This window comes from Microtus pennsylvanicus, chromosome 4 (genome assembly GCF_037038515.1).
Source record: "Microtus pennsylvanicus isolate mMicPen1 chromosome 4, mMicPen1.hap1, whole genome shotgun sequence".
NCBI classification, from domain to species: domain Eukaryota; kingdom Metazoa; phylum Chordata; class Mammalia; order Rodentia; family Cricetidae; genus Microtus; species Microtus pennsylvanicus.
The window spans coordinates 69,334,828-69,346,197 of record NC_134582.1 but is presented as its reverse complement, the minus strand read 5'-3'; positions in this window follow the sequence as shown (position 1 = coordinate 69,346,197).

The window sequence follows — 11,370 nt, the reverse complement described above, 5'->3', positions numbered from 1 at the left end:
ACCTACTCAGCAAAGTAGAACCTTCCATATGAGGAGGCTATGTGACTAATCCCTGTGATTAATCTTACACACTCTCCAAGTCTAGATTCAAAGAATTGAAACGGAGAGATCTTTCTATGTCTATTTCCAATTCCCAGGGTCTTCACTGAGTAGCCAGCTCTCCTGACATGCTCACATTTACTCTCTCATGAGAGAGATGAGTAAGGCCTTGACCCACAGCCTGACTCTCTCCAGCCCTGAGGAACATTAGCGTTATAAGCACATCTCTGCAAGAGATTATGGTATGGTAACAGCGATGTAATTTTGTTGTATAGTACTGTCATAGCCCCATTTGCCACATACGTGGGGCATTCCCTGGCCTCCTCTTGGTTTCCAGTCTCTTCCACCTTACTCAAGCACGAGGCTCCATTTAGACCTTTTTTCCTATCTTGGCTACTGTGACACTGTTCTCGTCAACTTTTCTCTAATCTCTCAGATCCATAGCTGTGTTTTTCCTGCTGATATTTCCTCCTTTAAACACCAGCATTGTCCAAGATTTTGTTTTTGGCCCTCCTTATTTTTCTAATTGTTTCCCTCAGCCTAGTACTTGTCCTAAAATGTCCTAATGATGTTGGAATATCCGAAGTGCTCTGTTCCACTCATCCTCCCTCTTCCCAGCGCAGCGCTGCAGTGACCCAGAGCTCTACACCAGTGAGCGCTTGAGCGAGCGCTTGAGCGAGCGCTTGAGCGAGCGCTTGAGCGAGCGCTTGAGCGAGCGCTTGAGCACTGCGAGGGATCCGTAGCTCACGTCTTTCCATCTCAGAGCAGGTCCCTTCTCTTCATTACAGCCTTCAGCTACGATGAACTTACCCCTCGAACCTCTCAAATACCAACTCAAAAGACACATTTTCCTTGTTGACTTCTCTAGTTTCATTTCTGTTGCTGTGATAAAAAATACCCTGGCAAAAATCAAGGGAGGAAAGGTAAGCTTACATTCCCCGGCGATAGCCCATCATGTCGGGAAGTCAAAGCTGGACTCAAGCAGGCATCTGCATCACTCCTACAGCCAAGGGTAGAGAGAAGCAAATGCATCCATTCTGCCTGTTCACTCTCAGCCTTCTGTTCTCTTATACTGTCCAGGAACTCCTGCCTAGGGGATGGCGATTCCCACAATTTACTTCATAATCAATTAGCAACCCAAATAATCTTCCACAGGTTGTCTGCAGGTCAACCTGATTGAGATAACTTCTCATTAATCTCTTCCCTGAGTGATTCTAGGTGACAAACTGACAACTAAACACTAAATAAAACTTCTACCTTTCCAAATCTAGTGTGATTGTTCCAAGGAATTCAGGCTGCATTTCCAACATGGCCTTTTGAATGGCTCTTACAGGGCAGACATGGCCCTCACTACATCCCCACAACACTCTAATGGGACAGCATTCTCTCCCTTTCTATGTCAAACCATGACAGCCAAAACAATCCAGTACAATAAGGGAACTTCTGGAGCCATCACACTCCCTGACTTCAAACTCTCCTACAGAGATACAGCACTGAAAACAGCCTGGTATTGGCATAAAAACAGACAGGAGGACCAATGGAACCGAATAGAAGACACACACCTACAAACACCTGATTTTTAACAAAGAAGCAAAATATATAAAATGGAAAAAGTATATTTAACAAATGGTGCTGGCATAACTGGATATCAACATGTAGAAGAATGAATAGATCCATATCTACTCTTCTACATAGATCTATATCATATAAGAAAGAATAGATTCATATCTATCACCATGTACAAAACTCAAGTCCAAATGGATCAAACACCTTAACATAAAACTGAGTGGGAAATACACTTGAACACACTGGCACAGGAGACCACTTCCTAAATATAATCCCAGTAGCACAGACACTGAGAGAAACAATTAAATAAATGTGACCTCCTGAAACTGAGAAGCTTCTGTAAAGCAAAGGACATGGTCATCAAGACAAAAGAGCAGCCTACAGATGGGAAAAGATCTTTATCAATCCCACATCAGATAGAGGGCTGATCTCCAAAATATACAAAGAACTCAAGAAACTGGTCATCAAAAGAACAAATAAGCCAATAAAAAATGGAATACAGAGCTAAACAGAGAACTCTCAACAGAGGAATCTAAAATGGCTGGAAGACACTTAGGGAAATGTTCAACATCCTTAGCCATCAGAGAAATGCAAATCAAAATAACTCTGAGATTTCATCTTACACCTGTAAGAATGGCCAAGTGATATTAATGACAAGCTATCTCTTGTTTAATTAGTTTTTGTTGGTGGTGATGTAAGTGTGTGTGTTTTTCCCTTCTTTGGGATTTGTTGCTGTGAGATCATCAATTATCTGTGTGTTTGTTGATATAGCCAAAATCTTGGGTTGGAGTTTTTCTTCTAGTACTTTGTGTAGGGTAGGGTTTGTGGCTAGGTATTGGTTAAATCTGGTTCTGTCATGGAATATCTTGCTTTGTCCATCTATGGTGATTGAAAGTTTTTCTGGGTATAGTAGTCTGGACTGGCATGTGTGATCTCTTAATGTCTGTATAATACTTGACCAAGACCTTTTGACTTTCATTGCTTTCTTTATTGTCTCTATTTCAATTTTCAAGTCTTGAATAGTTTCTTTCACATGTTTGATTTCTTTTCCTTGGTTTTCTTTAAGGGATTTGCTGATGTCTTCCAAGATTAAATACATTGATGACAATTTATGGTGGAGAGTATGTGGGGTAAAGGGAATACTCCTCTATTGCTGGTGAGATTGCAAACTGGTACAACCCCTTTGGAAATTAGTATGACGATTGTTGTATAAGGAGCTCGGGCTACATCCCACCTCCTGAGAGGAGGGCAGGCCCTTTGTTCCATCCTGCCCAGTTATCTTATACCCAAAATAATCACACAGAAATTGTATTAATTAAATTACTGCCTGGCCCGTTAGTTCTATCCTCTTATTGGCTAACTTTCACATATTGATTAACCCATTTCTATTAAATTTGGGTATCACCATGTGACTGTGGCTTACCAGCAACATTCTAACCTATATTCATCCCAGGCTGGAGATTCATGGCGTCTGCCACTCTGCCCTTCTTCCCAGAATTCTGTTCTGTCTTCTCCACCTGTCTAAGTCTGCCCTATCAAATAGCCAAGACAGTTTGTTTATTCAATCAATGAAAGCAATACAGATACAGAAGGACCTCCTACACCAGGCGATTTCTCAGAAATTAGAAAACAACCTTCCACAATAGCACTTTTGAGTAAAAAAAACTAAGCTAATGCCAAGCTTTCTTAATTAAAAAAAAAAAGGAATTGCCATGGTCATGGTGTCTCTTCACACCAATAAAAACCTAAATGAAGACAATTGTGCAAGTCTTCTACTTGCTTTGGTGATTACCCCAAGATATTTTATATTATTTGAGGCTATTGTGAAAGATACTACTTCACTGATTTATTTCTCAATCTGTTTCCATTTTTATATAGGAAATGCTACTGATTCTTTTGAGTTAAATTTTGTACCCAGCTCCTTTGCTTTTATCAGCTGTAGAAATTCCCCAGTGGAACTTATGTATACTATCACATCATCTGCAAATAAAGATACTTTGACTTATTTTCTGATCATATACCTTTGATCTCCTTCAGTTTCTTAGTGCTCTAGCTAAGACTACAATAACTATATTTGATAGGTATGAAGAAAGTGCACAGTCTTGTTCTTGATTTCAGTAGAATTGTTCTGAGTTCCTCTCCATTTGATTTGATGTTGCTGTAGGCTTGCTGTAAACTATCTTTATTGTGTTTAGGTGTGTCTGCTTATATCTGTAATCTTTTCAGGACTTTTATTATGAAGGGTGTTGGATTTTGTCATAGACCTTTTCTGCTTGCTTATATAGTAAGTTGCATTTATTATTTTCGTATATTGAATCAACCCTGCATCTCTGGGATAAAGCCTACTTGATCATGGTGGGTGATCTTTTTGATGTTCTTGCACATAGCTTGCAAGTTTGTATTGAGCATTTGTGCATCTATGCTCATAAGGGAAATTGGTCTGTAATTCTTTCTTTGTTGGTTCTTTATGTGATGCAGGTATTGGAGTATTGTGGCCTCAGAAAGCAAGTTAGGTACTGCTTTTTCTGTTTGTATTTTGTGAAATAATTTGAGAAGCTCTGGCATTAACTTTTCTTTTAAAGTCTGGTAGAATTCTGTGCTAAAACCATGTGGTCTTGGACTTTTTTGGCTGGGAGATTTTTAATGACTGCTTCTATTTTACTAAGGGTTATAGGTCTACTTAAGTTGCTTATCCAATCTTGATTTAACTTTAGCAAGTGGTACCTATCCATTTCTTTAAGATTTTTCCAATTTTGTGGAATATATGTTTTTAAGTATGACCTAATGATTCTTTGGATTTCCTCAGTGTCTGTTGTTATGCCTCCCTTTTAGCTTCTGATTTTGTTAATTTGGATATTCTCTCTGAGTCGTTTAGTTATTTTGGATAAGGACTTGTCTATGTTGTTAATTTTCTCAAAGAATCATTAGGTGAAATGTTTTATAAATATCTGTTAGGTTCACTCGGTTTATAACATCTGTTAGTTCCAGCATTTCTGTATTTTAGCTTTTGTCTGGATGACTGTCTATTGGTGACAGTGTGGTATTTAAGTCGCTTACTATCAGTGTGTGAGGGTCAATATGTGAATTAAGCCATAGCAGTGTTTCTTTTAGAAAAGTGGTGACCTTGTATTTTGGGCCTAGATACTAAGAATTGAAATGCCAGCTTGGTGGAATTTTCCTTTGATGAGTATGTAGTTTCCCTCCCCATTTCTCTTGATTAATTTTGGTTTGAAGCAATTTTGTTAGATATTAAAATGTCTATACCAGCTTGCTTCTTGGGTCCATTTGCTTGGAACATCTTTCTCCAACCCTTTACCCTGACAAAATGTCTATCTTTGAAGCTGAGTTGTGTTTCTTATGTAGAGTAGAAGACAGGATCCTGCTTTCACATCCATTCTGCTGGTCTGTATTTGAGGGAATTGAATCCATTAATAATGAGAGATATCAATGAACAATCATTGTTGATTCTTGTATTTTGTTGCTGTTGTTGTTCGTGGTGATGGTGGTGTATTATAGGTTTCCCTTCTTTTGATTTTGCTAGCCTGAGAATATTTATTCTCTGTTTTTATGACTGTAGTCAATTTCCTTAGATTGAAGTTTTTCTTCTAGTACCTTCTTTAGGGCTGGATTTATAGATAAATAATGTCTAAATTTTGGCTTTATCATGGGATACCTTATTTTCCCCATCTATAGTGATTGAATATTCTGTTGAGCATACTAGTCTAGGTTGGTATCTGTAGTCTCTTGCAGTTTGCAGCATACCTGTCCAGGCCCTTCTGGCTTTCAAAGTCTCCATTGAGATGTTATGCATAATTCTAAGAGGTCTGCCTTTATTTGTTTGTTGCTCCCTTTCTCTTACAGCCTTTCATATTCTCTATTTGTTCTGTACTTTAGTGTTTCGATTGTTATATGCTCAGAAGACTTTCTTTCCTGGTCCAATCTATTCTGTATGTTTCTTATGCCTTGATGGGCAGCTCCTACTTAGGTTAGGAAAATTTTCTTCTATGATTTTGTTGAAGATATTTTTTGGGCTTTTTGTCCTATCTCTCTACCTGTTATTCTTACTTTTAGTCTTTTCAAAGTGTTCTGGATTTCCTGGATGTTCTGTTTCAGGAGCTTTTTAGATTTAATATTTTATTTGACTGACATATTCATTTATTCTGTTATATCTTCAATGTCTGAGAGTCTCTCTTCTTTTATTCTGTTGGTGAAACCTGCCTCTGTAGTTCCTGTTCAAATTCCTAAATTTTTCATTTCCAGAATTCTCTCAATTTGGGTTTTCTTTATTGATTCTATTTCCATTTTTCAGATCTTGAGCAGTTTTATTCATTTTTTTCTACTGTTTGTGTTTTCCTGGATTTCTTTAAGGGATTTATTCATTTTTTTCTTTAAGGACCTCTATCATCTCCATAGGAGTAGTTTTAAGCTCTCTCTCTCTCTCTCTCTCTCTCTCTCTCTCTCTCTCTCTCTCTCTCTCTCTTTATGTGTGTGTGTGTTTTAGCTAGGTTGGACTATACAAGAACTAGTGTGATAGTTGGCTCTTCGGGAGACATAATGTTTTGGCTGTTATTGATTGTGTTTTCATGCTGTGTCTAGGCATCTGGGATTCAGATGATTATAGGTCTAGGTGCTGATTTCTGTACTTGTCTTTTGTGGGTGGGTATTTTATTTCTTGATTTCTGTTTCCTGTTTGGATTTTCAGAGAGTTTCTGACTGTGTTGCCTAGTGGGAGATTTTCTCTGGGCTGCTAATTGTTGCCACTGGAGGTTGCAAGGTACAATGTGTTTTTGGATGTTGGGAACTGACACTTAGGAATGGGTTCAGGTGAGGCATCTGAAGGCTTCACAGGAGGGAGGAGAGGAGATTGTTTTTATTTGACCAGGATCTGTTTGTTTTGTCCCCTTGGAATGGGAGAGGTGATGAAGAGAGATCCCCACAGTGGGTCTGGTATAGTGCTGAGGATGAGTGGAGGTTGGATCTGGAGGAAGAGAAGGAGAGGTGAAGGTCTCCAGATGCCCATCTTCTTCTCTTGGAGGAGTGGTCTATGAGTTAGGAGGAAAAGCCTTCTGGAGTTTGGAACAGGAAAAAGCAACAAGTAGGGAAAGGAGGGTTAGGAGGGGAAGGTCTCTGTGAGTCACAGAAGATGGGGCAGAAAAGAAGCAAGGCTGCAGCAGGTGTTCTGTTGCAGAGCTAGGGATGTGGTTGGGGACTGGGTTTGGAGGAGAGGAGCCGGTGGTAAAGGCCTTCAGTTGGCTTCCCTGTTTCCCTGGTCTGCTCAGCTGGTATGTCCCCAGGGAATGCCTGCTGGTGTTGGAGGCTGGGATACTGGGATGAGTTGGGGAAAGAAGAGTTGAGGGAGAGGATATTTGTGATCCATTGGGGGTGGGGTCAGAGAGGAAAGGGAGACCACAGCAGGTTCCTACTTCAGAGCTGGCACGAGACTGGGGGACTGGATCTGAAGTGTGGATGCGCTGCCAGCCTACTAGCTGCCTTGGCAGGAGTGGCCTTGACCTAACAGCGACTCCATACACCTTTATTTGTATCTTCTTGGGAACAGGTCTTCTGTCTGCTTACTACATATTTTTGAATTTATTTTATTCCTCTGTATATCTCTTCCTGAGGAACCTTTCCCTTTTCATTGCTGGCACCAAGCTTGTAATGTGAACATAGGCATCTAATTTCTTTTTCCTCCCCCGCTTCTTTGTTTGAGAGGGTCTCACTTTGGAGACACCATTTCTGATCCTGCTCTTCAACTAGTGGAGTGCAGGGATCATAGGCATCTATCAGTCTTGGCTTCAATTTCAATTCCTCTCCCCTTCTCCTTATGAATTAAATACCCTTGGCCCGGTTCACACCCTAAAAGTGCCATCAGTGGCTAAAAATGCGTTGAAAACTGCAGATAATCCATGACTACCCATGCAAATGACTTGAATAATAAAAGTCAGGCAATCAAACTTATTTCAGATTTGAACTGAGGATGAGAGAGAGACAGAGAGACAGAGAAATCTAAGATAACACCATATTAAGACAGCAAACACACATTTCCTGTGACCACTAATTACTGTGCATGTTTGTTAGAAGAATGAACCTGATGTAGAATGGTATTCTGCCTCATTCTGGAGAAACAGAATCCAGCCATGGTCTGACTCTCTCAATGGATGGTTTCTGACTGTTGGCGCTTGCTCTGCATTCCCTATTAGTCATGTGTGGAGTAAAGTCTACTTCTTATGAGACAGACTCCCTTTGCTGGACCCTTTAGGAACTGAAAATCATGGGTCGGGAGTTCCCTCTTTGCTTATTTTTGACACTGCTTATCTTCTCCAGGGTTCTGTCCTGAGGGCACAGAGAGGAGCTTCGTCAATAGCTAGCGGTCATTCTGAAAGTGCTTTCTTGGGTGCTCAGGGGTTGATCTCATCAGTGGAGTGTAAATTCATACTAATTAGAGACAGAATGAGGTGGGCTGTCCTTACCATGACCCATTTCACTCCAGAGTTCAACTTCTGCCACTAAGTCCAGCACAGAATCCCTTTCTCGGTCTTGTTTCTTCTTACCTTACTGCCCTGTTTGCCTATTTCCCCTACCACTTGAACCATCTCCCTTTGAAGGAAGACCACATTTTGCATGTCAGGGGAACTGGAGAGACATTCTCAGAAGATCGAACACTGACAGCAATATAGATAAATTAAAACTCACTTCATGTTGCCATTCAGCGGGGCAGTTTACAGACATGGCTCCTTGTGGATATTAAAACACTATTCATCTGCAACTTGCCATCCACCCGCTGCTTCTGGACTCGCCTGTGGAGCTAGCAAAGAGCTCATTCTCCACAGCCAAGTATCCTCCAGCTCTCCCATGACACTGGGGGAGACTCTTATGGGAAGGAGGCAATTTATTTAGCAGAATGACCACATGTATAACTACACACGGCAATTATACAAAGCAAATGTATCAACTTCTGCCACGGGAGGCAGGAGTTCCCTTTCTGGTCATCAATAATGAACACTCTTCAGTAAGTAGGGAAACATTTACCAAATAAGAGGGCCTGTTATGGATGGGGTCTCCCAGACAGCTGAGAAAATGTGTGGCCGTTGAGGAAAGAGCCAAGCCAAAGGGCTGGTGCTGGTGCTTGACCTTGCTAGGTTGTTCTGGAAATGTCTCAGAACCAGCAGGGAGATGTGACCCATTGACTCTCTGTGCAAAATGTCTTGTCCATAAAGAAGTGGTCTGGTCTCTTCTGTATTGAAATTCCATTGCTTCCTTTCCTGGCAGCTGCATAATTGGGAATGCCGTGAAATAAGCTGAGGAGGAAGTCAATTAGCGCTGGGAAGTGTCAAGTTGATCTACTGCTGTGTTTGGGGGTCGCAGTGCTGGGCAAACTCAGATTCTTCAGGAGCACCCTCTCATCATGGCACCCACCATTTTAAACTCTTGCTTTTTGCACTCCTTGAATATTCCGGAACTCCCTAGAGGCCCCTATTTGTGCTGAAGCTCAGACTGTAACAGTCTATACTTACTTATTCAGAGGATACATTTGCAGCTGCTTTAATGAGTTAAGACCTTCAAAGGGCGTTGACATTTTAATGCCTCCTGGTGGCACTTCATATGTAGAGACGACAGGCTATGCAACACACTCAAAGCCCTGGCAAAGCTCTTGGGTCTTAGTCACCTTGCTCACACATGGGGATGTAATTAGAACAGATGTGGAACATGCTTGTTTGCATGCACATTCATGCTGAGGACAGCTGGCCACTGGGCATTGTCTAACTAATGCTCAACACCCTAACGAGGGCGGTGCATATTTCACTTTTGCTCAGACTGTACCTTCAGGAAGCGATAAACTCCAAAGCCTCAGTGTAGAGATTCCATCTCGGAGGGGGTCACACACAGGGCGGGATAGTGGACAAATAATGACAACACAAGTTATTAATAACAGTGTGGTGAAACCTGTGGCTTCTCAGCTGGCTGAGGCTGCAGCCTCGCTCCATGTTTTACCAGATTCCACTATAATTCTGCTCTACTTCATCGTACTTCCATGAATTAAAGACACAGATGCATCCCTTCCAATAAACCACAAAGGATGCATGCTGAGAATCAGTTTGGCAATGGCATGCTGTTTCTGAACTTTTAAAACTTGGGAAATGTTACTAAGATGTTAAAAATCCAGTTTTGAGTCAACAAGATGCCAGGCCAAACAAGTCTCATAACCCAGGTTCAGTCTTTGGAACCAATATAATGGTGGACAGAGAGACCCAGTTCTACAAAGCTACCTTCTGACTTCCACATGGGTGTTGTGGCACATGCATGCTTACGTACATATTATTGTTGTGGCTTGTGTATGAAGTGTCTCCCGTAGGCTCATGTGTTTAAACACTTGGTCCCTAGCTGGTGACAGAGTGTGGGAAGGTTGTGGAACCTTTAGGAGGTGAAGCCTTGCTGGAGGACATGTCTCTTGGGAGTGGGCTTGGAGGGTTTATATCTTGGTCCCACTGTCTGTTCTCTTTCTGTGTCCTGGGTGCATATGCAATGTGATTAGCCATCTTCCTTCTCTTGGAGACATGTTTCTCTACCTCCCCCACCATGGTGAACTGTGTCCCTCTGGAACAGTGAGCCAAAAGAAACCCTTTCTATTTTAAGCTTTTTGTTTTTGGTAATTAAACACATTAATTAAAAATCATTTTACACTGGTTGATATTGAGAGGCAATTGCTTGTGAAGCTCTGAGCTAGACTTTGACCTGCTGCTCAGTGGGAAATAAAAAGACACAGCAATCACTGTTCAGATACAGCAAAACAGAGAGGGGCAGTCACATGGGGACCTGGAACAGCTGGGGTAGGAAGAAAGGCTTTTTAAGAAAACCATCAAGGATACCTAAGCTGGTAATTAAAGCACAAGGGCCACCATTTTGAAATTTCAGAGTACAGTCTGTGGAACATTCTTGATATCAAGCAGTTCAATTGTTTAATTCAATTGAATCTTAATCAAATACACGTGCTCACCCTTCTATCCCATTAAAAGTGAGGTTTTCCGGCAGAGTACCCCCCCCCAAGAAGTAAACGTCCGATTAATGACAAATAATGCTAGATAAGGAGTCAAAGTGTTATTTCCCATTTATTCAGAGCACTTCTGAGTAAAGGTAACAAAGAAAATATGACATGATTATAATATCTGTCACAGTCAATGACCTTAATCTCCTGCTAATGCTGCAACGCACCTGAGGCTTGGCCCTCATCAATAGCATGCAGTTATTGATCATGTTTAGAGAGGCTAGAGCTCAAAGATCATGGCAGTGCTAGAGTCAGTAAGGGCTGGGTTTATGCTTTTAAGATGGTGTTTGTTCCTAGGTCTTCATATGAAGAAAGGCAGAAGGACAACAGAAATGGCAAATTCTCTATTCTCACAAAACAAGAAATGGAAAAGCCAAACGGGCCAAAGTCAGCTTTGGCTCCATAGTAAAATCCTGTTAACCAAAACCAAAACCAAAACCAAAACCAAATAATCACGACAGCGACAAGAGATCAAGCTGGTCCTTCCAAACCCTGGTTACATAAGGAACCAATCCCACCATAGGGGCGCTCTTGTGGCCTGGTGACCTTCTAAATGCCTTTCTCTTTCTATTGTTACATCCAGGATCATGTTTCTGTACGAATTCTGGAAGAGACACAATATTCAAGTTATTGTATGAAGCTAGTAGAACGGAATGAATAAAATAATAAACAAAACCAACAAATGACATAGGAATAGTACTCTAACTATGGGAAATATCTAG